At 42.4% G+C, this 27,294-nt stretch overlaps 1 protein-coding gene across 1 annotated transcript in view; it reads left to right on the top strand.

The window, feature by feature from the left end:
* Positions 1-4,474: 4,474 nt before the first annotated feature.
* RAP1B (RAP1B, member of RAS oncogene family) overlaps positions 4,475-27,294 on the top strand; it is a 72,883-nt gene continuing 50,063 nt past the window's right edge. Inside the window, exon 1 of the mRNA XM_044980451.1 lies at positions 4,475-4,624. The gene's annotated coding sequence lies outside the window, so the exon portion shown is untranslated. The remainder of the gene's footprint in view (positions 4,625-27,294) is intronic.

Raw genomic sequence — 27,294 nt, forward strand, 5'->3', positions numbered from 1 at the left:
CCAAGTGACATTTCTATTCCCTTTGGGACAAATGTCTAGAAAAGCACACAGTAGTTAATTGGCATGCAGCCAGCATAACATTCTCTGGCACATACCCATTAAATTTCTGAGTTGCTGGCACAGAGCAGCTGCTGAAATCTACCTCAGAGATAGCTGTGTTTCAGTGGTAATAATTAAACTGAAATATACATACAGAGCTAAATTTTGCCCTGTTACACCCAGGTAACACCACTGAAGACAATGGGAGTAAACTTAGAGAGTTTGCATGGGTGCTGTCCAGTAGTGAGCTGCCAGCTTTTTATCAAGGAGCTCTTTAAAAATAATTTCCTTATTTCCTCAGAAAAATCCATCAATTCCATAATCCTCTTGCCCCCCATAAAACAACCCAATGCCATAGGTTTCTCTCACAAGACCACCAATCCTTCACCATACCTCAAATCTATCAGTCCTTTCATCCTCCCCACACTCAACTCCATCAGTCTTTTCACATACATCCTGCCCAGGATTCCTCCTATCTAGCACATCCCTAAGTGGCTCCCTTGTAACTGTGCCTCACAATAGCAGCTGTAGTTTGTCCTGCAGCCTCTACTAGCAGTTGTGGTAGATAGGGTGTCCTGCTACCTCTGGGTGAGGGTTGGTTGGTTGGTTAGGTGGGAAACAGATCCTCTCTAAACACAGAGAGTGGTCAGTTGGGAAACAGGGTTTAAGGGCCTTGGATGAGCGGGACTCATGTGACTTGCTGGTACAGCGGGTTGTGTAAATAAGCACGCCTCTCTTGGCATGGAAATTCCTGGTATGAGAAGATCTCTACTGGTATGTGTGTGGTATCTAGGATACATAGGGCTCCAGTTTCCTGCCCAGTACCTTTCTTTAAACTCCAGACTGGGGCTGGCTAGATAGGCCAGCCAGGAAGGGAGAGATAAGACTGCAGTGGCTGTAGGACTCCCCCATCTCTTTTCTTCCTCATGCACTCCTAGAACAACTGGCAAGGTTAGGAGTAGAGACTATGCATGAAGCATCTGCCCCCCGCCCACGCTCTAGGACCTGATAGAAGACACAGATGGGAAGTACATTGGGAGGTACACCTGCACTAGAGCAGTTGCCTTAGGGACCACCAGTTGACTCAGGCCATATCTACACTAGCCAGTTTACAGCGGCACAGCTGTAAGATCACTCATGTAGCTGCTCTTTGCTGATGGGAGAGAGCTCTCCCGTCGACATAATTAAACCGCCTCCAACAAGCGGCGGTAGCTATGTCAGTGGGAAAGTGCCTTCTGCCGACATAGCGCTGTCCACACTGGCGTTTCTGTCAGTATAACTTATGTCACTCAGAAGGGTGGTTTTTTCACACCTCTGCACGACATAAGTTATACTGACAAAAGTGCTAGTGTAGACATAGCCTCCGTTAAATCCAAAACATTTTAACAAGCAGGGTGGGTCTGTGAATCATTATTTTGCCTCCACCCTCCCCAAACATAACTAATTCCTGTTCACCACAGTCACATCATTGTGAGTATGACTGGCCTGAGGATTTTGGTGAGGGTTAGCAAGGTGATTCTTTGACTTACACCTCAAAATTAAGAACTCATTTTACATTAAAAGGGAGGAAGGTGGAAGACCCTGAATCCTAACTGCCTGTTTCTTTTGAGCCTGGTTATCAATTTGCAGCAATTTACATTTTCAAGGCCACCCTCCCAGGGGTATTGGAACCATTTTTATAGGGGGTTGCTGATGATGGAAACCATGTATTTGTTGTTTTTTATTACTACTTCAATCCAGGGGGTGAGACAGCACCCCTAGTTCCAGTACAACTGACCTTCACTAACACAAAGGCTATTTTTTAAAAACAAATTCTGATTTTCCCCTTCATGAAGCTCAAAGGCCAAGCTCTGTTAACAAAAGGCTCAGATAAATTCCCACCAACCCCCTCCAGCTGATCACTGGTATGACAAAGGGCAAAATTTGGCCCACTGTCTGTAAAGCACTTGGTAACAAAAGGCACTGTGTAAAATATTTTCATAATGGAAACTAACTTGAAATCTTAATGATTGTGGGCTATAACTCCTGTTATAATTAACAGCATGTGTATTAGCGCTTAATACTGTACGTGATTAAACTAGCTCACAGAGGAAAGCTGTATATGGGGGTTTTTTTGTACCAGAGGGCAGAGGATATGTCTTCCAATTTGTTCTTTTAATCTCTATATTGAATTTTTGAGGGAGCTGACAAAAATATATACAAACAGAAAGAAAACAATACTGAGACAAATATTCTCGCATTTTTTCAGCAAATGCACTGTGAAGATAATAGTTACAAGAAACACCATGAATATAATTTTACTTAAAATATACCATTGCAAATTTACCTAGATTAGCAACTAACATCTCCCAGATTCATTATTTTTACCTTGAAAGGGGGTCTAAAAAAAGAACTAAACCTCTATGTACTAGATTTCTTGCAACCTGAGCTCTCTTGAATTATCTGTCACTTACAAGGGTTCATTATTAAAGTACTGTACAGGGTTTTAGCTGTAAAACATAAAGACATTTGTCTGGACTTTGGAAGAGATTTTATGATGTTTTGGATTTTATTTTAGTGCAATGCTCTGAAGAAAAATATTTTTAAAGGGGAAAATAAGAACTTATGTGTCCCTTTCTTAGTGCCTTGGAGCTAGATGGAACATCTAATGCTGTGATCTGTTTGCTCTTTTGGCTGCACTGTGGCCACCTCTGCTCTAACATTCTGAGGTATAATATTTACTTTATATTTATCATGAGCTATATGGACTCCAAGCAGCATACCAAATAATTTTCCATTATCATGCAATTTGGGGAAATTTAATCTTTTTTTTCTTGTCTATCTCTGTGCTGCAAACAGAAAGCCTGTGCTTCCTCCACACCCACTCCCTTTGCCAATAACCTCATTGTAACTTCCTGTCAGTTTCACACACTCAGTGGTGAACTTCCTCTGAGCAAGAGCTTTATCTGAACACACCATATTAACCATTTGCTTACTAAGTATTTCCCATAAATATAAATAATTTATTCTTAACATTTAAGTCTTTAAATACATTTTTATTCAAATGAGAAAGAACACTTGTGACTTTAGGAAAAAAAGACATTTTATATTATTCAGTATAAAACTAATATGAATGGGGGGAGAAGGCTCAAGAAAGGTCATAGTTCCTTCAACTTTAATGTGTCCACTGTCCTGTGGCAGTGGAGGGTAATGATAGGTTGTAAGGGTTGGGAGGCTTAATAGGCGTGTCCAGAGTAATAATATTTTGTCTTTATATGATACCAATTGTCCAAGAATCTCAAAGCACTTTACAAATGTGGATAACAATTAGGGGTGTATGCATTTTTTTTTTACATTTTCTCCTAGTTTTTTTAATAGTTTAAGAAGTTCTTTATAGGTTAAGATCAGGATTAAACCAATCTCATGGTTTTAACTGATCTGTAACTATTAGGAATTAGGATGAGACCTTAGTGGGGAAGTAGATTCTGCCTTATCTGCCTATTGTGGGGTTTCTTGCACCTCTTTTTGAAGCATCTGGTGCTTCTCTGGGGTACAGCCAGGATACAAGACTAGAGGGACCATAACTCTGATCCAGTATGGCAATTCCTATGTCCCTAGAGTTAGCCTTCTCATATTTCAGTTCCTGACTGATGGCAACACCACAGGAAGACTAGATCTTGCTTTATTTCATTCCCCAAACTCTCTCTCTGAGGCAGTACATGACAAGCATGAACATAGAGATGCCAATCACGAAGTATTTGCGATTATGCAAATCCTAACACAGAGATTGGGGAACTGGGCTCAACCACCATCCTTGACCTCCCTGATCTGAATTGCTAAGACCCTGAGTGAGGCAGTCAGGGGTAAGAGGGTAGTAAGTTCAGGGGTCTGACCACTCAGAGGGCATGCTGGTGGTTGTGGCATAACAGACCAAAGTCAGTGAGAATCCATTGGCATGACAAGCTACACACGTTGTCACAGGCTAAAACTGACTCAGAGCCTTAAGAGACGAGGCGGGCGAGGTAATAGCTTTTATTGGACCAACTTCTAAGGATGTTAACCGTGTCTGTCACAGGTAGATACAAGTCACACGGTGTTGGGCAGTAACCCATCTATGCTACCCACGAGCACCCACCCCCTGCCCTAGAGCACCCGCCAGCACACCCACCCCGGGCCCACCCGTACAGCCTCCCGCCCGTGCTCCGATCAGCCGCCTCGTTGCCCTGTGTGCGAGAGACTCCCCCAGCCCGAGGCCTGGCTGCGCCACCAGGACCCTGCCTCGCTCGGGCGCCGCGCGGCTCCGCTACCACTCGGGGGTGGGGGACGGAACGAGGGAGTCACCCTGAGCGAGGGGGAGGGGCCGCGGTGCCAGGGCTCGCGCGCGCGCGCGCGCAGTGTGGGAGCAGGGCGGGGAGGTCACCTCTCCCAACCCCCACCCCCGCCGCCGGAACGAGCTAGGGAAACCAAAGCGAGGCTCGGCGTGCAGCGTCCGCGTCACGACGACGGCTTCAAGCCTCGCCCAGGCAGCGGCAGCGAGAGAGGGAGCGGGCGTGCGGAGCAGGCTCGGCCGGGGCGGAGGCGACACGGGGAGCGGCGGCGCCGTCCGGTAGGTGGAGGCGGCGGCGGCGGGCGGGCGCAGTCCCTCCGGTACCGGGCGGGCGGTGGCCGCGGCGGGTGTCTGGTACAGGTGGCCCCGCGGCAGAGGGAGCGGGGCCGGGGCGGCGGCCGCGCCGGCGGGAAGAGCGCGCTGTGCGGAAAGGGGGCAAGTGTCTGAATATGGCGGAGCAGGAACCGAGAGCGGCCGCCGCCTCCTGCCCCCGGCAGCGGGGACACCCGCGGGGCGAGAGTCTGGGGCTTGGCTGCCACTCGCTCCCCCGCCCCTCGAGCTGGGGGCGCCCGCTCGCCCGCCCCGAAGTTAGAGCGGAAGCGGAAAGTTGTAACCCCGGAGCTCTGAGCTGCTCCCCAGCCCGCGCCGGGGCCGGCCGGGGCGGAGGTCAGGGGCCGCTCGGCTCCGGGCGGCGAAGAAAGTTCTCACCCCCGCGTTGTCAGCCCATTGTGGGAAGGCTGAGTTCAGCCCCACCTAGTCCGGCAGTATCAGCCGCTGGAGAGAAGCTGCTCACAGTTTCCATCACCCTCCCCCGGCGTGAGGCGAGAGTGTCCAGCCCATAGGCCTCGTCCGTTTCACTTGCATTGGACCGAGGCGATCCCCTGCCATAGTGTCGGCCCCCAGAGCCGGGGTAACACATGGAGACTGTGCTGGCTCGTACCTCGCTAAACGTTCTCTCGTCATCCCTTCGTGCTGGGATGGTGGGTTTTTTGTTTTGTTTTTTTGCTTTTAAACTTCTGGTTTCTGTGCTACTTATACAGTGCCTCAAGTGTGCTGAGCACTTCGGTGGTGGGGGTGGGAAGGGGCAATCCTGCCCAGAAAGAGCTTGCGATGTAAATAGACAACACTGCAAACATTTAATGTTTATGAATCTTCTGACCCTTATCTGAATAAAAAAGGAAAAGAAACCTCAGGAATTTGTAGGTCTTAAGTCCAGAAGGGGCAATTATGATGATCTAGTCTGAATTCCTACATAACACTGGCAGAAAAACCTCACCCAATAACATCCGTATCAAGCCCACAATTTTGAGGTATAGGTATATATTTTAGAAAGAGATCCATGGTGGCATGACTAAAAGCTGTCAGAATTTATGCCACAGAAGAATAAAATAAGGCTTTGCAGGAAGTGATCATTGTACTTTAGTCCAAATTGACAAAAGTTGGACTGTGCAACATTTATTGAAATCCTGTTCTTTTCCTTTTTAAAGGGAATGGTTAATAAATGCTACTTAGGAAATATTAATCTTCATTTTGAAAAAAGTTTCTATATTACTTGTGAAATAAGTGTGTAACTTTGTGTAGCTCCATATTTAGGCAACATCACAAACCAAGTATTTTTAATGCAGTTGAGACTCAATCATCTAGATTTTTGATAGCATATTCACCCACAAAAGCTTATGCTCCAATACATTTGTTAGCCTATAAGGTGCCACAGGACTCTGTTGCTTTTTACAGTTCTTGTATAGGAACTCTGAGACTTGTGAGTTCAAGCATATAATAAGAGGGCATTAAATAGACAAAGCTAGTGGAATTGATGTTTTCCAAGGCTCTTTCATGGCATGTGTGCACACAAATGCCAAGTTATTAAAAAAAATCCAACTTTTTTTCAGTTGGAACTATGCTTCTTGACTGTCCTACTTAGTTTTACCAACATATGTCACGTGTACTGCACAACAACCACTCAAATGAGACAAAGTTATAGTTCTCTATACTAGGTCATACGTGGATACTGGAAAGGGATTTTTCTATTATTTGGTAAACTTAAAATAACTTTTAAACTAAGCTTTAAGAGTTTGTGGCTGTCTTATACCTTTGTTAGATGGAAAGCTAAGTAAAGGGCTGAATTCAGTGCTTCTAAATGTCTTCACTTATCTTGTTCAGGTTTCTAGTTCCTTATTTCTCCGTCCACTGCCAATGGCCTATAACATACTGTATCCATCTTTCTGGCTAGAAATGAGCTCACTGACTGCTCAGTGAGGGTTACGTCTACACAGCTGGGAGTGCACTTGCCAGTGAGAGTAGACACAGTGTGGCTGTGGTGGCTTGTGCAGGCTGCCTGAGTACAGTCCTGCCCGACCCCCTCAGTATATACTCAGTAGTTAGCCTGAGGCGCTGCCACCACCCTTGCCGTCATAGCCACGCTACTATTTCAGGCAGAGCAAGTGCGTGTCTGTCTACCTGTGGTGGGAAGCCACCCTCCCAATTGCTATGTAGACATACCCTAAAGAGAGAGGCTGGCAGCAGAGTAGTAGACTCTTTCAGATTTGAGATGGAAAAACTGTTATGCCAAACTGTAGTTAAGTCTTGGATGTCTTTATAAACCTCTGGTCTGCTGTTATATATGATAGTATCTCTACTTAGTCAGTTAAGGCCATTTATTATCTCTAGGTACCTGCCTGATACATGGACATCTCATCTCAATTGTTAAGTGCAAGGTTTAAGATTAAGCAAACTTGCTTCTTCAAACTATTGATAAACTGCTGTATACCATCTAAATGTTACATACTACTTACAACAAAACTCATCGTGCTTAGTGTCCTCCCTACTGAGGACGTAGTAACTTAGAAATAATCTTTCACCTCTAGGTTTCTGTTACCAAGGTAGACTAGAATTAAAGTTAAAGGCACGCCAGCTTTTGTCAATTTAAATTAAGTGAGTTATGTGTCCTAGGCTTATCCTTGTCTGTCTACCAATTTTCCTGGTTTTACATATTTATATATTGTTTACATGTTTGTTTTTCTCCCCTGTGAAAAAGACCCAACAAAAGGGGAAGGTGGCTATACAGAGGGTATGGTGAAATTGGCTATCACAAATTGCTGTAAAATGTACAAAGTAAAGAAACTATGAGGATGAACACAACTTTTATTTTAGGTGTGGTAGTTTTGTTAGTGTTCATCTGAGTGGGTGGAGTACTCAATACAGTAGAACCTCAGTTACGAACACCTTGGGAATGGAGGTCGTTTGTAACTCTGAAATGTTCGTAACACTGAACAAAACATTATGGTGTTTCTTTCAAAAGTTTACAACGGAACATTGATTTTAATACAGCTTTGAAACTTTACTTATGTAGAAGAATGCCTTTAACCATCTTAATTTAAATGAAACAAGCAGCAAAAACAGTTGCCTTAATTTTGTTAAATCTTTTTACATGTAACAGTACTGTACAGTATTGGATTTTTTGGTCTCCACTGGTTGATTGCAGACTTCTGGTTCCAAATGAGGGGTGTGGTTAACCAGTAAGTTTGTAACTCTCAGGTTCTACTGTACTATTGCAATGTGAGGTATATAATACCCTGGATATAATTGTGCTATCTTGATTGAAAACCCGACTATGAGGACAATTCAAAACCAGGAGTAAAACTGAGCCTGTATGAGCTAATTTCTGTTTCGTGCTGTGCTGGGAAATGTTGGGACCAAGTAAAACTGACTACCATTTTAGTTTTGGTGGAGCTGTAGCAGCACAGGTATAAATCTGGGGGAGAGTAGGTCCACAAAATGGAAAATAGAAATTCCTAAGAGGATAGAGAGAGTGAGCAAGTGTACTGGAGTTTAACTAACAGTCTAACACAGTGGTGGGCAACCTGTGGGCTGCAACCTGTGGCCCATCAGAGTAATCTGATTGCAGGCCGTGAGACATTTTGCTGATGTTGACGGTCCGCAGGCACGGCCCCTCGCAGCTCCCAGTGGCCACGGTTCATTGTTACCAGCCAATGGGAGCTGTGGGAAGCGGCAGGCATTGGTTCAACTTTAGGTTGTTTATCTCTAAATACATAACAGTGTACAGTATTGTCTGTTTACACACTTGTATAAGCTAAAATGATGTAAACATAATGACAAAATGCTAATGAATCTGCCATTAGTATATTTTGTTGAAGTATGGGCCTTATGAAGTGCTCTGGTGGGCTGCAGGTTGGGCACCCGTTTGAGAACTCTCAGTTCCATTAAAACTAAACTCTCACTTTTCACTAAAACTAAATTCATTTGCACAAACAAATCGTCACAACTTCCGATGATACATGCCTCCTTTTTCTAACTTACAATATAGTTATGGTTAAGGCTATGATTTAGTCACGGGTATCTTTAGTAAAAGTCACAGACAGGCAATGAGCAATAAACAAAAAGTCATGGCCAGTGACTTGTCCGTGACTTTTACTAAAAATATCCCTAACTAAATCTTGGGTGGTGGGGGAGGAGGGGCGCTCCAGCAGACGCTGTTGTTGGCGGGGGAGTGTGTGCACTCCAACGGTTGCTGCTGCTCCTGGGCAGACGGCCGAGGGCGCCGGAGCACCCCAGCTGCTCAGGTGGCCCTAGGGTCAGCTGTACCAGCAGCTGTGGAAGTTAGAGATGCCAGAAAATCACAGAATCCGTGACCTCCACAAAAGACTCAGCCTTAGTTATGGTAACATCAGAATTTTAAAGTTCAGTGCATGGCTGTGGGCAGTGGCACTTTTCAGTCTGCTTTGGTGTGTATTTTGAAGCAGGAGATGTGTGTCCTGTAATGTCAAAGAATCTGCATACCTGCTGAGTTGGATACAGAACCTTGTGTCAGCTCTGTTGCATCTGTGTGAGAGGAAGGGATGTTTTGGACATCCTCTTCTTCCTAATGGATGAAAGGGTGTCAGAAGTAACAACCCTGATGTGCACATACACATACCGGTTTACTGTCCTTGACCATATACCTGACTAGAGAGAGTAGTTTCTCTAAGGCCTTGTCAAGAGATAGAAAAAGTTTTCATTATTTTTTAAAAAGTTAGCTGAGATGTCTTGTGCTTTTTTTTAAACTCTGGTAGCGTTGACAAGGAGTTGCACATGTTTTCAAAGGTGTCTAAGTGCTAATACACTTTAAACAGCACTAATTAAAACATCTAGCAAAATATTCTTTAAAAATCACCTCTGATCCTAGCACTTGTCCTACGTGGGGCAGTGACTGGCGTAGCAATAGTGGAATAGCTAGTCCCTCTTAATCCAGAATAGTGTCCACATAGGGAAGTTATACTAGCACCACTCTAGTGGAATAGCTGTTCTGCTATAGCTATGCTGTTCAGTTTCCCCATGTTGACAAGTCCCAAGTCTAGACAAGCACTACCTGGTAGCCACCATATAGAGCAGATCAATATCCTTCCCTCTAGCATTGTTGTGGTAAAATTCTTCTTCCAGAAATGAAATTAGTCCTGTGAATTATTTTTTAGCTGCAGACTCCAATGTCTCCTCCTCATAGAAAAAACTATAAAATATTTAAGGCTACTGAAATAAGGGTGATTTAAGTTTTACCCTTATTTATATACTGTTAAGTGGTTCTCGACCACCTCCATGCTGTGACCGCATGTTATTACAGAAAAAGGTTTTAAGTACTCTCTTCGTTCTAGCCATAAACAAAGGGAGGAGGGTTGCGACTGTCAAGGTTGAGAACCTATAAAGTAGTTTACTTTGAATAGAAAATGAGACTGCTGCTGCTTATAGCTCCATCATTCCAGAGATACTTCTCCTTAATGTCACCATATTTTGACTCCTGGTTCTTCTGGAAGGTCCCATGAATGAATAGTGTATACACCTCTACCCTAATATAACGGGACCCAATATAACATGGTAAAGCAGTGCTCTGGGGGGGCAGGGCCGCGAACTCCGGCGGATCAAAGCAAGTTCACTATAACGTGGTTTCACCTATAATGCCGTAAGATTTTTTTGGTTCCCGAGGACAGCATTATATAAGGATAGAGGTGTAGTTGGTGAAAACCACCACAGAAGTTCCTTTGACAGCACTCCAAACTACTGTTACAATGGAACTGGGAAAAGCCACTCTGCAACATCACTTTATGTTTAGTCCATAGATTCTCAGCTGGAAAGCCAAGTGGGAGTGGACAGTACTTGAAGCAACTGCTGCTATGCGACTCTGCCAGGGCAGAAAGGCCAGGCAGCAGCACAGACATAGATCAGGCCCCTCTGTTGAAAGGGTTTCTTCCCTGGAAACCATGTGGCTAGAAGGCTGCATCCCTGGTCTCTTCTGCAAGCCTCTAACTTTTAATCCTGTGAGGGGATTCTCCGTTTCTGGGGTCACTTGTACCTCTCCTGCAAGCATTACAACATAAAGAGCAAATGATTTGAACCTTAATTGCATCCAGTTCCTCTGAACAAGTATATTATTTCCCAGTGTTACTAGTATCTCCAGAACTAATACATGGACAAGTAATCTTAGAACAGCTGTTATAAAATAGAAAGTTCCTGTAAATTGCAGACAGTGTTAAAGGTGATCAATTAAAAAAAAAATTCAAGGACTTGTTTCCTTTTTTGCTTTATGGTATATCTGCTAGGGCTGAATGGCCTCTTGTTTTGTAATCTTGGAAATATCAGTAATTGCAGTTCTGACCTTCCCTTATTTTCCTGGGGGGCTTGTTGGAAATGTATTGTTAGCTCTCACCTAAATAAAGAGTAGAGAGGTTTGAATGTTAAACAGACTTGCTTGTTTGAGTACTTAGTTGCTGAAACTAAATTTTAAACAGTTTTTAACAGTTTGGATTTCTCTAGATTAAGAGGCGAGGTCTGGATTAACCATGCAATTTTCCCCTACTGTAAAACAAGATTAGCACTCTTTCCTTGATTTAGGGGGTCAAGATTGGCTATAGGGCAGTGGTCCCCAACGGCGCCCACGGGGGCATCTTAATGCGCCCGCGTCCTGGCCCCCAGGAGAGCACCCGCTGAAATGCCGCCGAATTTTGGCGGCATTTCGGCGGGGACACCTCTCGATGACGCTGCTTGCCATCGACAAGCGGTGTTATCGAGAGGCAAGGCGGCATTTCGGCGGGTGCTCCACCGCCGCAGTGGTCCTTCGTCTGGCACCTGCAAACTATTGACCTACAAATGAACAGTTTGTCAGCAAGCTGTATGGAGGAGTGTGGGGAAGTGAAGGAGGGAAAACTAAATATTTCAGAATTGCTTCTCTGCACATGTAAACCCCATTGAATTCTAAGATGTGTGAGTAGCTGCTGGACCAGGCCCACCCAGTTATTTCTGTTTTTTAAAAAGGCTTGATGGAAAATTAATTTGCTCATTTAAGATGAAGCTTAATTTGCAAAATGTATTATTCTTGTGTATAAACTTGAGTTGCTTGGGCACTTATCGCAGGAGCAATAGTGACAGCTAAGTAAGCTTGTGTAATGATATCCATTTTAATCCCCCTGCGTGCAATTAAACACAAACGTATGAATTTTTTTGATTGGCTATCTTCGAGGCTTTGTCCATAAAAGGCAAACTGCCTTATGGAAATCTTGAGAGAGTTACTTTTCTACCTAAATATGGGGAAAGGAAGGAATGATCTTTTACCTATTTAAAAATATTGCAAACACTTTAAAATAACATAAAGCTTAAATATTTGAGATTAAAAAGGTATAGAATATAAATGATTAACATGTTCATATGAAACTTGTTCTTGACTTCCAGTTATGACTCTTTGAAAATCTCATTTGAAACGTACTAAGCTTGTAGCACTTGCAGCTGAAACTAAACTGCTGTTGCATGCATGGACAGTTCAGCTGAGTAGTGAAGCAAGTGTGTTAGGCGTACATGTGGTCTGATGCAGCTACTCTGCATGTGCTCTTTGCTCAATCCCTGTGACCTTACTAAATGTGAAAGAGTTCAAATGGATTTCTGGTCACTTTGTAAGATACACAGGCAAGAGCCCTCCTCTGATATGAAGCTCTTCAAGTTCTCAGGAGAACAGCTTCTTGCTAAGTAGATGAGAAAAGATGACCCAGTAGAGTGTAGCTAAAATAGTGCCTATGTGAGGCTTACACAAGTTGCGAATTATAAACAAAAAAACTACATTAGAAGAATGAAAAGGTTGGAAAGTTAAGCACTCAAACATTAGGAAATGCCAGAATTAAGCCTGCCTATAGGACCTTAATTTGGTTGGGAGTGGGTGGGGGTGCTGTTACAGTCTTTAATTATGTGATATAATAATTTTTTTTCCACAGGTCCCCTGTCACATTCAGTGTGCAGGATGAATGGTGAATTCATCTTTATTTATTTATATATATATATTTTTGTCATCCTCATTCAGTGTGCGGCCCCATGCCTTTTTTGCTGTATGTTATTTAAAACCTCAATTGATCACTATATTAATGTTTGCATGGATTTTTCTACGCTACCACTCATTACCATACCATCTGTTTCATGTTTCACAAACATTAATGAATTTATCTCTTGAGGTAAGGTGGTGGTATTCCCAGTTCTCAGATGGAGAGCTGAGGTACCCAGACTAAAGCTAAAAATATTCACTAATTTTGATGCCCAAGTTGATATAACTAAGGCCTGACTTCTCAGTACTTGGCACTTTTTAGTGCTTCATATGTTCAAAGCACAGCTCTCCCATTAACTTGAATTGCATTTTTAAGCATTCATCACATCTGCAAATCAAGGCTGGGGAGGCTGAAGGTAGGCACAGAGAAAATGAACATACAATGGCTGGCCACCTGTAAAGTTAGGTTCTCATGCCTTGCTCAACATTATGTGAGAACTTTGTGGCAGAGGCAGGGATAGAATCCAATTGAGAGTGGCATTCTGCTGCCTTAACTGTAAGACCATCCTTTCTCTTCCTGCATCCTTTTGCTTCCTTTACCACATACCTTCCAACTTCAAGTGATGGCAATAGCCTAATTCTCTACAACACTGACTCATTCCCTGCGCACAGGTCGGCTCTATGCACTGAATGAGGCAGGGGTCCTGATGAAAAATAGTATGTAATCATGTAATAAAAACACAGGCAACAGTAATTTTGGAACTTCCTATAAGATTATTTGTATTCTCTTTTTAGTTAGTTAGAGCCTGCCTTAGCCCTGCTGTGTGCCGCTGCCGGGCCAGAGCCCACACCCCAAACCCCTCCTGTACTCTGCCCCCTGCCCTGAGCCCCCTCCTGCACTCCAACCCCCTGCACTGGGCTCCCTCCGGCACCCAACTCCTTGCCCTGAGCCCCTTCCTGCACACCGCATTCCCTCCCATACCCCAGCCTCCTGTCCCAGCCCTACATTCATGGCCCTGCATACAGTTTCCCCACCCAGATGTGGCCCTTGGGCCACAAAGTTTGCACACCCCTGCTGTAATAGATGCAAAAGGGTCTAACTTGTGTGTCCTTCCCCAGGCTACCCTTGGCCCCTCTCCTCTCATTTATACCTCTGCATTTGAGCAAGTCAGGCAGCTTCTTTATACTTCACACTGTCTGTGTGTCAGGAAGGAGAACAAATGCAGATGGAATCTTTGGCGATTAATGCTTCTAACATCTCTACTGGGCATAAGATCTACTGATAAAAAGTGCCATATAAGGGATAGGGTATTATATGTGAACTGAGAATTTTCAGGAACTAATAACTTAGCTAAATTTGGGTAGATTGTTGTGTCCAAGGCGCATCCTTGACTGCAGGTGTGATTCCTTTGACAAATTAAGTCTCTGATCTAAAATATGGGGGAGCAAGAGCTCAGTGATGTGATTGCAAGAAAATTTTAATGTCGTCAAAACTCCCTTTCCCCTTATTTTGGAGGAAATGCCTGAACTGAAATTCAGCTCGAGGCAAAGGTCCTACTTGGAAAACTTCAGCCTAAGTGGTTGAAATTTAGCAAATTTTTGGGTAAATGAAAGCAAGGTCTTATACTGGGAAGTGTTAGCCAAGCTTAACTATAAAGGCATTGCTACAAGCACCATCTGTATTTCTTTTGCAAGTTATCAAGCTTAGAAGTTCTACTTAAACATTTTAGAGCAAGAGTAGGGGAAAAAAAGAACTATTATAGAATCTTAAGTTAAATTTGTGTGGTTAAGAACTTGAATCAGGAAATGGCAGAATATGTTATACGTGCAGCCTTAAAGGTGACTTACAAAGGAAGAGAAAAGGTGTTTGTACCATTTAATCTTTTCATGATGTATAAAGAAGTTCTGAAATTTCTAACTTCCGTTGCATTAGAAATTTGGGTCCTGTGTAGCCTGGGAGATTAACAGGAGAGCTAGTGCAATGACATTAGAAGAACAAAGGGAAAATTTGAGAGGGGAAAGATTAGTCGTCATCTTAAAATCTTGCTTTATAGTAAAATTTTGAAGAAAGGAGGTCTTAAAATTGAAGACACAACCATTTTAGGTAGGGTGTAAGTACTAACAATACAAATTCTGAGACCTCCCTGTACTGATTGAAACCAAATATGATGAATTGGTATTCCTGATTTTTCCAAAGATGATTTAAAAAATAGACAAACTTTCTTAAAAGCAACTAAACCTCTAGATCTTCTTCATATGTTGTAAAGAAGCAAATGTGCACATGCTCAGTTTAAAAAAAAAATTCTTTGGCTTTTACCTTTTAACTCTTGTGTATATGAAATAGTATTTTAGAGCTGGTCAAAAGTTTTCTGACAAATGTTCAGCTTAATTGGAAAATACCAGTTTGCTGAAGTGAAATGTTTTGGCAAGTCTTTAATGGTTTCATGGAATCTACCAAGGAGCCCATGTTCCAGACAGTCAGCCCTGCTCTCAGCACTGCTGGATGACCTGCTCTGTGGCAATGCTGTTGGGCTTCCTGCTCTGCAGCAAGGAGCTCAGAACTCTGAGAACCTGGGCTCTAGCTGGGGCTCCTTGGCAGCCCTGGCATGTCAGGGCTTCCAGGCTCCCTGCTTGGAGCCAGGAACCTGAAAGTTCTAAGTGCCCCAGCTAGCTACTGGTCGACTCTTGGATCCATAGTAGGGAGCTGGAAGTCCTGTGACCAACTCTCAGGGTCCATGCCTCTGGGGCAGCCATGCAGTGCAGATTGCCCCAGGCTGGGGATCCTAAGGTTGCCAGACTCCTGGTCTGGTTGTCTCCCTGTGTCGCATCATTGGGAGTCAGTGCAAAACGAGATGCCAAAATATTGAAACTGAGAACTCTGAATTTTGGTCAGTTCTAACTACTGTATTTCTGAAACATAGTATTCTAACTCTTAACCTTGCCATTTCTTGATTTGAGTGTTTAACTCTGCTCAGGTAGCAAAAAAGTACATGATTGAAGAAACAATGGCAAAATTTTTAATGCATAAAAGCAGCAAAGAGTCTGCGTCCGACGAAGTGGGTATTCACCCACGAAAGCTCATGCTCCAAAACGTCTGTTAGTCTGTAAGGTGCCACAAGACTCTTCGCTGCTTTTACAGATCCAGACTAACATGGCTACCCTCTGATTTTTAATGTGCAGCAAGTTGAGGTATGTATCTGCCACATGCTGGCCTGCCGCAGACTAACTGTTCATATGTGGACCTTGGTGACATGCATTAACAGTTCATTAATGCAATGCAATCTGGCCCTCTTTGAAATGGGGCTAAATCAGATTGCATTAACAAACTGGTTTGAGCATTGGCCTGCTAAACCCAGGATTGTGAGTTCAATCCTTGAGGAGGCCACTTAAGGATCTGGGGCAAAAATTGGTCCTGCTAGTGAAGGCAGGGGGCTGGACTCGATGACCTTTCGAGGTCCCTTCCAGTTCTAGGAGATTGGTATATCTCCAATTATTACCTTTTAGGTTTAGTATGATTCATTGAAGTAAATTGACATTGGCTGTGGCTACACTTAGCACTTCAAAGCACTGCCGCGGCAGCGCTTTGAAGTGCTAAGTGTAGTCAAAGCGCCAGCGCTGGGAGAGAGCTCTCCCAGCGCTGTCCGTACTCCACCTCCCTGTGGGGAATAACGGACAGCGCTGGGAGCCGCGCTCCCAGCGCTGGGGCTTTGACCACACTGGCGCTTTGCAGCGCCGCAATTTGCAGCGCTGGAGAGGGTGTGTTTTCACACCCTGCTGCAGCGCTGCAAATTTGTAAGTGTAGCCAAGCCCATTGTCTCTCCAGTAAAGTCAATGCCACTATAATTCAGACAAGAATCTGTTCTTACTGGAAGACCAAGGGAACAAAAAACCCAACTTCGTATTTGTTTTAAAACAATTTTGTTAAACCATCAACAGTAAAAGCTTTTTTTTAATCTGGTATGTTGGGGAAATGGGGGGGTGTTGGTAAGTGAAAAATTCTGGTTAACTAAGAGGCAGGGGGTTGGGGTGCAGGATGGGTTTCAGGGTGCTGGATCTGGGGTGGGGAGCGCTCACCTCAGGCAGCTCCCTGCAAGCAGCAACCTGTCCCTGCTTTTCTTAGACGGAGGCGCAGCTAGGTGGCTCTGCGTGCTGCCTCCGCCCGCAGGCGCCACCCCTGCAGCTCCTATTGGCTGCAGTTCCCACTCAGGGCGGTTAATGTGGAGAGCAGGATAACAGAGGCATGGATAAACAGGGTTCTACTGTGTTTTTACATTTTGTGAAAAAATAAAAACTAAAGCGTCTGTAAAAATGCGAATTCCATGTTTTTCTGTGGCAATGGTTTTCTAGGATCCCTGGTGATAATTCATCCAAAATCACCAGTTGCTAACATTTTAATGATTTTTCTCTCCCTGCTTGTTTATGGCAAACAAAGGATTTGTCACATCAGGATAACAGCAGGGTTTCTGAATTGGGCAGAGCATCATCTAATGTCAATAAAGGCCAGTCGCATCAAGGGAACCAAACACATAGGCTGACTGGCTCAGCAGGCAATCAATATAACAAGCAGAACTGAGTTAGAATCAGCAAGTATAAGCAGATATCATGGATAACTCAAGCTGGATCTTATTTTTTTCTGCAGATAATGTTAAAATACCTTTTTTTTTTTCTTCACAGGAAAAAATGTTAGTGAATGATTTCATGTAGTAAAAATAAACTTCCATGTGCCTGTCACTTCTGCTAAGTGAGCATTGTCCTCCAAAGAGCCCAATAAGTGTACTTTCAGTGAAAATTGTCTTCCATGATTTTTCTTAAGTCTTACTGTGGAAGTTTCAATGTTAACGTGGTCCTATTACTTCTAACTCTGCTTTCCCGACATTAAAATTATAGTATTAAAAAGGGGTGGAGGGAAGAGCTCATCAAACTTAAGTAATTTTAGCTTCAAAACATTGTACCACCTCTAGGAAGGGTCGGACTATGGTTTAGATTTAAGCAATGATTTTTGTAACTTATGAAAGCAATGGAAGTATCCCAAATATACTGTATTAGATCTTTCCAAGACAGGACTTCCATTAGTTAAATGTCACCAAACTAACTTTCTCATGAACTTATCAGTTCATTTAAGGTTTTTTAAATATGTAGTTCCGTTTGGGATTTTGTCAATTCTCAAACCCTAGCTTCTTGATTGAGACCAGCTAGAGGTCAAATAGACCTGTACAGACGGGTAGAAACCCCGCTTAAGAGACTTCTGTAAAGTGCACTTCTGTGGAGGCTTTGTGTATGCTGTAGCTCATGAGATCTAAACTTTATAGAAAAGCACCAGTGGCTATAGTAGAGCTGAATTTGTAGCAGTTCAGTATTTCTGCCTGACTAAAATACAGAGCATATAACTTTATTTTTCAAAATGCATCATACAGTTTGCAACTTGTACCTCATAAGGCATTCAAATACCAAAGTAGTTACATTATTTACATAAAATTTTCTGTTCAAACTATGACAGGTTGGACACCCCCCCCTTTCCACGGTGCCACCTGATGTGCTGGGGTCCCACTGAGCTTGCCCATTCCACCACCCTGGGCTCCCTCACCCTGTCCTGCTGCACACGCACGTGTACACGCATGCTCCCAGCTGTAGAATCTGATTCTTCAATCAGCTCTGTGTGAGAAGAATCAGGAATTGCCCAGCACTCTGGTGCACACACCTTCTAGAGTGTAAACCCAGAATTATATTGTCTTGCACTAGGGGAAAAAAAAAATCTATACAGTGTAAACTCATGAAATTGGCCTCCCTCAATGTGGAGGAAGGTACGCACAGCCCCCCACCATTATGAATTGCACAAACAGGGTTTTAGAATAAACAAAAGACAAGTTTATTAACTGCAAACCCTAAATGTAAAGGGATAGCAAACAGAACAAAGCAGATTACTGAGCAAATAAAACAAAACAAGCAAACTAAGCTTAGTACACTACAGAATACTGGCTACAAATAATGATTTCTCGCCCTAAATGTTCTAAACAGGTTGCAGAATTTCTTTGTAGACATACAGCTCTTGCCTGCAGCTTAAAACTCCAGGTATATCCTTCACATGCCAGACACCATTCCCAGCCTGGGCTCAGCTCCTGTCCTCTTCCTCCCCCCCCCCCTCCCGCCCCAGCAAGCAGCAGCCCAGGAAACTTCTCAGGAAGGAGGGAGAGTAGTATCTTCAAAGTACTATTGTCCTTCCTAATGGCCCATCCAGGCTGTTTGCATGCTGTCTGGTGGACGTTCCCCAGGTGAAAACACAGATGTAATTATTACATTGTCAATATTTCTAACTTCAGATACAGAAATGATACATGCATACAAATTGGATAATTACATTCAGTAAATCATAACCTTTCCAATGATGCCTCACATGACCCATTTTGCATAAAACACAGTTTAGTTATGCCAGATTCATATCATAAGCATATATCTATGAAGAATATGGAGTGTAGGGTCACACATACTTCATAAATGAATTGTAGCTGGAAGTTACTAGTGTAATTTCTGGCTAACTATATTAAACGGGTGTCATGTGATGGTCATTTTGAATTCACTATAGAGAAAATGGGCTCTGTATCATTAGTTAAAATTCTTCATCATTACAAAACTTATAGTAAACTTTTTGAAGATAGGCTGAGACATTAGTTTAGCTATTTAGAGATGGTCATTTGAGCAGAAAACTTTCTGTAAAGATCTATTTGCACTTTGAGATTATTTTTGAGGAACTAGTTAGCATCCATCTGATTGAACAAATGTTTAATTTTGCCTGCTTTGATAGCTTTTTGTGGTTACAAAGGGAAGAAATAAAACAAGCGTCAGCTTTTCTCGTTTGCCAAAATAGCAGGTTCACTTGCGGAGTTGGTAGTTCTAGTGCTAGCTATAAACACAACAGTCCTTTTTATTCCCCTTTATTTAAAAAAAAAGTCAAATCAAAACACTTTTCTCTCAGCTTGAATTTTGTTTTAAAGGATATGTATATTCAGGAAGAATAAGCTACTCTTGGACTGGAGTATAGGTATACCGGCTTTTGATGACATCAGTATTTCTGCTCCTGTCTCTTGTGGACTTTTCTAAACTTGAAAAGTTGCACTACTTTAACTAAATCAGTCTAATTAAACTGGAGCAAACCTCTAGGGTGAAATCCTGGCCTCTTTGAAATCGGTTGTAAAACTCCCACTGACTTGATCAGCGCCAGGATTTCACCCCTAATGCAGATGCACGTAATGGGCTAAATCATCGTTAATGACATAATATAAAATCTTGGTTGCTAACGTAAAATAAAAAGGGTCATGGAGGAGTTTTTAAACAAAGGGTGGTGGAAAGCTGACAAGTACAGAGGAGTGCACTGTTTGGATAGAGACATCCTTCAGGGAGGATTTATTGGGAAGATGCTCTGTATCGGGGTTAAGCAACCTATGGCACGTGTGCCAAAGGCAGCACGTGAGCTGATTTTCAGTGGCACTCACACTGCCTGGGTCCTGGACACTGGTCCGGGGGGCTCTGCATTTTAATTTAATTTTAAATGAAGCTTCTTAAACATTTTAAAAACCTTATTTACTTTACATACAACAATAGTTTAGTTGTACACCTCTACCCCGATATAATGCTGTCCTCTGGAGCCAAAAAATCTTACCGTGTTATAGGTGAAACCGCATTATATCGAACTTGCTTTGATCCACCAGAGTGCTCAGCCACCCCCCACCCCCATCCCGGATCGCTGCTTTACCGTGTTATATCAGGTCATGTTCTATCGGGATACAGGTGTATATTATAGACTTATAGAAAGACACCTAAAAAAGTTAAAATGTATTACTGGCATGCAAAATCTTAAATCAGAGTGAATAAATGAAGACTCGGAACACCACTTCTGAAAGGTTGCTGACTCCTGCTCTATATCCTAGTAAGGAGGACAGGAGTTGCTAGAGTACAGATAGGAACTGAAGAGAACCAGTCAAATGAGTCGCATTCAATTATATAACATGAAAGCAGTCAACTAAATATTGATAAATTTTATAACTGCTTGTATACAAATACAAGAAATCTAAATACTAAGATGGGTGAACTTGAATACCTGGTATTAAATGAGGATATTTTATAATGGGCAACGCAGAAACTTAGTGGAATAATGATCATCAATGGGACATAGTAATATCAGGTACAAAATGTACAGAGATGATAGAGTAGGTTGCACTGGTCACGAAGTGGCACTGTGAGAGAGAGCACAGAGTCAGACATAGTTTTTTTGTTTTGTTTTTGTTTTTTTAATCTGAACTGAATCAAATAATACTGTACAATCTCTATGGATAGAAATTCTATGCTTGAATAATAAGAGTAGTGCCATAGGAATATACTACTGATAATGCTGATTTTGAAATGCTCAGGGAGATTAGAGAGGCTACAAAAACAGAAACCCCAGTAATAATGGGGGATTTCAGCTATGCTCATATTGACTGGAAATATGTCTCCTCAGGATAAGATGTAGAGATGAAATTTCTAAACACCATTAATGACTGCTGCTTGGAGCAGCTAGTCCTGGAACCCACAAAGAGAGAGAGGCAATTCTTGATTTAGTCCTAAGTGGGGCACAGGAACTAGTCCAAGAGGTGAATATAGCTGAATAGCTTAGAAATAGCAGCCGTAACATAATTAAATTTGACATTCTTGCGGGTGGGAAGGAATACCCAACCCCCCCTCCCCCCCCCACAATAGCATTGAACTTCAAAAAGGCAAACTACTAAAGAATCAGGAGGCTAGTCAAATGGAAGTTAAAAGGAACAGTCACACGAGTGAGATATATGCAAGTTGCATGGAAACTATTAAAAAAAAAAAATAGTAGAGGCTCAAATTAAATGTATACCCCAGTTTTTTTTAAGCTGACCTCCCCCCCCCAAAGCCGCCATGGCTAATCAGAGTAAAAAGTGGTTAGAGACAAATGCATCCTTTTAAAAATGGAATGTCAGATTCTACTGAGGAAAATAGAAAGAAACATTTACATTGGACTTGCCAGAGTGTAAGTAGAATTATGCAGCCCAAAAAAGAAACAGTAACTGGCAAACTTTTTTTATTTTTTAAGTACATCAGAACCAGGAAGCCTGCCAAACAGTCAATGAGGCCACTGGATGGTTGAGGTGCTAATGGAGAAGCTAAATGAATTCTTTGCATCCATCTTAACTGCCAAGGATGATGGAGATTCCTACACCGGAGCCATTCCTTTTAGTTGATAAAAAGAACGTCCCAGATTGAGGTGTCAATAAAGGCAGGTTTAGAGCAAATTGATAAGTCAAACAGTAATTTGTCATCAGGACCAGATGGTATTCACCCAAGAAGGAACTCAGTTGTGAAATTGCTGAACTACTAACTGAGGTATGTAATCTATTGTTTAAATCATCCTCTGTACCAGATAACTGGAGGATAGCCAATAGAATGCCAGTTGTGGGGAGGGGAGGGTTGTTTTTTATATAAAAGGCTCACAGGCTGATGATCCTATGATCATTTTTGAACTGATAGATTCAGTACTAAGCAAATTGGTTGAAACTATAGTAAAGAACAGAATTATGAGAGACCGATGAACATATGTTTTTGTGGAAGAGGCAACACTGCTTTTTTATAAAGGAAAATAATGCCTCATCAATCTATTAGAATTCTTTGAAGGTGCCAACAAACATGTGGACAAGGTGATCCAGTGGCTGCTTGGACTTTCAGAAAGACTTTAACAAGGTCTCTCACCAAAAGGCTCTTAAGCAAACTAAGCAGTCATGGGATAAGATGGAAGGTCCTCTCATGGATCAGTAACTGGTAAAAAGATAGGAAACAAAGGGTAGGAATAAATTATCAGAATTCACAATGGAAAGAGGTAAGTAACAGAGCCCCTCAAGGATCTGTACTGGAACCAATGCTATTCAGTGTATTCACAAATTATCTGGAAAAAGTGGTAAACAGTGGGGTGACAAAGTTTAGAAATAGTACAAAATTACTCAAGATAGTTAAGTCCAAAACACTGAAATTCATCTGCCATTTTGTTATCCGGTGTTGATAAATGCATAGAAGTGAACATTGGGGAACATAATCCCAACTGTACATACAAAATGATGTCTAAATTAGCTGTTACCACTCAAGAAAGCTCTTCAAGTCACCGTTGTGAATAGTTCTCTGAAAACATCTTAATGTGTCACGGCAGTCAAAAAAGCTAACAATGTTATGAACCATTGCAAAAGGGATAGATAAAACATTAAATATCATAATGCCACCCTATAAATCCCTAGTACAGCCATACCTTGAACACATGCATGCAGTTTTAATTGTCCTAACCCAAAAAAGATATATTAGGATTGGGGGAGGGGGGAGTGCAGAGAAGGGCAAAAAAATGATAGGGGGATATGGAACAGATTCCATATGACTAAAGATTTAAAAAGATGGATTGTTCAACTTGGATGACATAAATATTGGATGCTGAATTTGAAACCAAATAAAGAGCTGTATTTTTCCAGAAAGTATGGAGTCTTCTAATATTGGGCCATCATGGACATGATAAAAATGCTCCTCAAAGGGAGCGTTTGCTCGCTTGCCTTAGTGACTAGTTTATCTAACTTAAGTCCCAACAGATTGTTCTTCAGGTGTTGCATGTCTCTACAGTTGCTTTAGTTCTTTCACCTGGATGTGAACAAAAAGTAGCTTACTCACTCCTTAGTATCTTGTCATTTGGGAGGGATTGTGGACGCAATTACTAGGTAAGCCTTTCCATCTCCCAGTAAGATCCCAAAACTTGAAGTTGAAGGAGTTGAGCAAAATTTTTACTTTTTTTTTATTCACTTTTTATTTCATTTCCTCCTGAAACTAATGGAGAGTTTAATATTTTGACAGAATCTGGTTCCTTGATCAAGTATCATTTTAGACCTCAAATTATTACCCCAGAGTGGCCGAGGAGCATTTGGCAGCCTCAGAACTACTTCCACACCTGTCAGTGAGTCTGGAAGGGTGCTTCTTCCACCCTGCCCTTACCATTAGCAAGCACTGGCATGGTTCATGAGAAGAGCTCTTTTATTTAATAATAAAAGAAAAAACTAGCACAAGAATAGCAGTATTAAAGATTTTCAAAACCATTTTAATATCAACACAGCTTACTACGGAGCATAGGCTGTCTTCTCAGTCTGATACTAGTCCTACTGAACTTTGGCGATGACTTCCCTCTCAAACATTCTGGATTTGTTCCAGAATGGCTTTGATAAATGTTTCTCAACTCCTTGTGGACCTAGACTTTGTCCTCTAGTGCTTGGCCCACCCAGTGGGGACCTATCCCATTGTGACTAAAGAGCCATGTCCTACTGTAGGTCTCTCCTCAAATCACCAGTTCCTCCAGGGAGCCTCAACATGATATTCAGATCTTGAAACCTTTCTCTGTGCCCCCTCAGTGTGCCACTATTTTCTTGGAAAGTTCTCCATTTTGGTAGTCTGCAATTTCTCTCCCTTACCACTTCATTCTTCTTGAAATAGTACTTTTCACTTTTCCTAGCTTTCTTACTAAAGTAATCTCTCTCTTATGGTCAGAAGACCTTCCTTCAGCTTCTGCACTAATCACAGGGTATGGAAGGCAGTCGTCTTGATGGTGGTTCAACACTTGTGGGTCCCTATAGACCTACTTGTCTTGGACACAGACATGAGGGAAGTTCCATTCTTCCCTGTTCATTGAATGGTCTTGACACTTCTTAGAGTGTCTTCTCCCACTGGATCTTAAGTTTTGGTGAACCACCTTGTTTGATCTTAATATGTTAGAGCCATGACCAGCTCTAGGGCAGAGGGACACATTTATAGATGAGGCGCAGAATGGGCACTTGGATCTCCATCCACACCTTTACCAAGCACTTCTGTTTGCATCAGCAAGTGCAACGTTCAGATATAGAATCCTCCAAGCAGTCATTCTGATGCATCCTTAAAGATTCTTACTGGGGAAAGGAGTTGGTTTATTCAATAATGTACTTCCTCTTCCACCTCACTCAGCTATCTCTGATTCTTGTCACTTCAACCCATTCGGTTCACTGGTCACTAATTTCCTGGCCTCTGCGTACATTTGTACTGTTAGATCCAACCTCTGCCCTGGGGAATTGAGCCACCGAAAACCATCTAGAAGCTAAGAAGTCTTGTTGAAATTGGGTATAGAAGAATTCCTGTTTGTAATGAACCTGGAGGGGATTGGGTGTTCATCCACGTTTTCTATTCCTTCTCTTGTCTCCCTACCCCTGTGACCAGGAAATAGGAAGCATTCTGTGATTGGAGAGGCCATCCTCAGTCATCTCTGTGCATGTATGCACAATCACGGTGTTAGTAGTATGCAGGGCAATTATCACAGCACCATCCATGACATAGAGCTAACTTGTGAATTCTCTACTGAATTATTTGAGAAAGCAATTTGTCAGTCTGTGGGCAATATTGGTAAGGTTTGTTTGGATGATATTTGTTTCTGCAAGGGAAGTTCCTGCTTCTGTTTTTAGACTTCAAAACATAGGTCTAGTGCTAGCAGAATCTGCAGCTATATTAAACTTGTCTAATCTCAAGATGCAAGTCCTGTTCTTGAACGTAATTGGTGTTGGTCTTTAACAGCCAGGATGCAGAGGTTTGACTTGTAAGCTCTCTAGGTTTTTTCTTCGCTCCCTTCTCTTGTTGCTGCTCTGCCCCACTCTGGTAATGATGGTTCCTTCCCTCTCCAAGTCTACTCATTACTCCCTGCCTGGAACTTTCTTTCCTAGTGCTGCTGTGGTGCAGAGGCGGCAGAGTTATGAGGGAAGGGGAAATGTCAGTGGCTACCAAATTAGTTGAGAGCAACCAGTAGTGAAGAGAACAAGATCAAGGCTCCATTGATTGAGTAAACCTAAGGGCAGAGGAAGATTGAATATATAACTTAAATTGATACCTGTACCAGTTGGTAAAAGTGTTCTGGAGATACTACTTCTCTCCCCTTTCTGAATCCAAAAGGTGAATTTAAAGCTCTATTTTTTTAGATATAGGTGTTAGAATAAAAGGTTCTGTGAATCCTTTGAGCAACTAATGAAGTGTCTTTATGAAAACAAATTAGTGTGTTTTCATTATGAAGTAACACAGCCAGCTATTGCTGGACACCCCTCCCCCCATGCATTTCCTGCATTTATTTTTTTTTCTTTAACCCACACTTTAGGGATTAATATACCTATACTTATTTGTGCAGAAACACAATTTATGAGCTTAAAGAAGTATATGTGTGTAAACTGTCTTTGGAAATTAAAGCCAATAGAATAATTCAAACTTGAATATTGAATAACAGGAAATATAGTTATAAAATACCCAGTTTTATTCACTGATTAAATGTCAAGATTTCAGTCATTTATCAAAAGATAAATTTGCCAATGGGATGCCACAATTTTAACTTCCTGATACCCCTTAAATTCCTAGACTATAATCAAAGTGAAGTACAGCTGGGGTAAATTAATAAATTAAAGGTACTACACCCACTTCAGTCCACTTGACAATATTTGTAGTTTGTAGTTATATTCCTTCTTTATCATCCTATGCCAGCACAGAATGTGTAATACATTCTGTCTTTCAGCAGATAAAGAGAAGAAAACTGGTTTTCGGTGATGTCACCATTTATGGGTCTTGCTCACTGCCAGGGTCCAATTGTTTCCAATCTCTAGGAGGTGGAACAAACCTCTGCTGGCTGTTCTATGGATTGGGCATCCTTGATTGATTGTCTTAACTAACCTAAAACAAGGGCCTACAAGATTGCAGATCTCTTGGTACTAATCAGTGTTCCCAACCTTGTCTTTGTTCCTTCCCCTACTCTGGCTCAACCTTCCTTAAGGGTTAATGAGCTGGCTCTGCATCCTAGAAGTGGAGCCGCCAGGGTGATCTGGCAGTCTTGCCAGGGAAGGTCAGCCCCATCCATTCTGAGAGAAATGTGATGTTTCTATCTGTTGGCGGCTCTTACTAGTGAAGGTGTGACCTATTGTGCCAGGGATCCTTTTCCCATCCTCAATACCTCCTATCCACACCTCCACAACTGGACCCTGGAAAAGAGGGTGTGACTGTCAGTCTTTTCCACCTGTTCCGAGAATGCACTATGGCATGATGAGGGGGAATGTGGGTTTCTTCTTTTCTGGGAGAGGAAGGGTATTCTGGGGGGCCTCTTGCTTCCTCATTTCTCCACACTGTCTGGACAGCTTTTAAAACCCCGCTTAGGCTGTACAGGAGTTTCTCTTATGGCTGACAAAATCTTGTTTCCCAGTACAAATACAAGTTATCTGGCCAAGTGTTAGGTTTCCTGGGTCTTGTATAAGAACAGAGGAAGCTGAGGTTGGAATGAGTGATACTGGGATGACAGCACTGAGCTTTCCAGGTGACTGGTAGGCCTGAAAGAGTGTGGAATAAGGTTAACTGAATTAGTGGGAGGAAGACTGGTTGAGCAGGTGACAAAAAGCAGAGTTGTCAGAGGAAAGGGAAGATGGTCCTAGTGCCTGGCTTTCCTGGTGTGGCTGACAGGTGTCAGGGAGAATCTTTCTTCACAGCATGCTTGAGACTGAGTTTGAATGTGAGTGGAGAGGAGATTGGGGAAGTCTGGTATTTCCTTCAGTTATATTTCTACAGTGGCTTATATTTACCAGAAAAACAAATG

This window comes from Mauremys mutica, chromosome 1 (genome assembly GCF_020497125.1).
Source record: "Mauremys mutica isolate MM-2020 ecotype Southern chromosome 1, ASM2049712v1, whole genome shotgun sequence".
Classification (NCBI taxonomy): Eukaryota; Metazoa; Chordata; order Testudines; family Geoemydidae; genus Mauremys; species Mauremys mutica.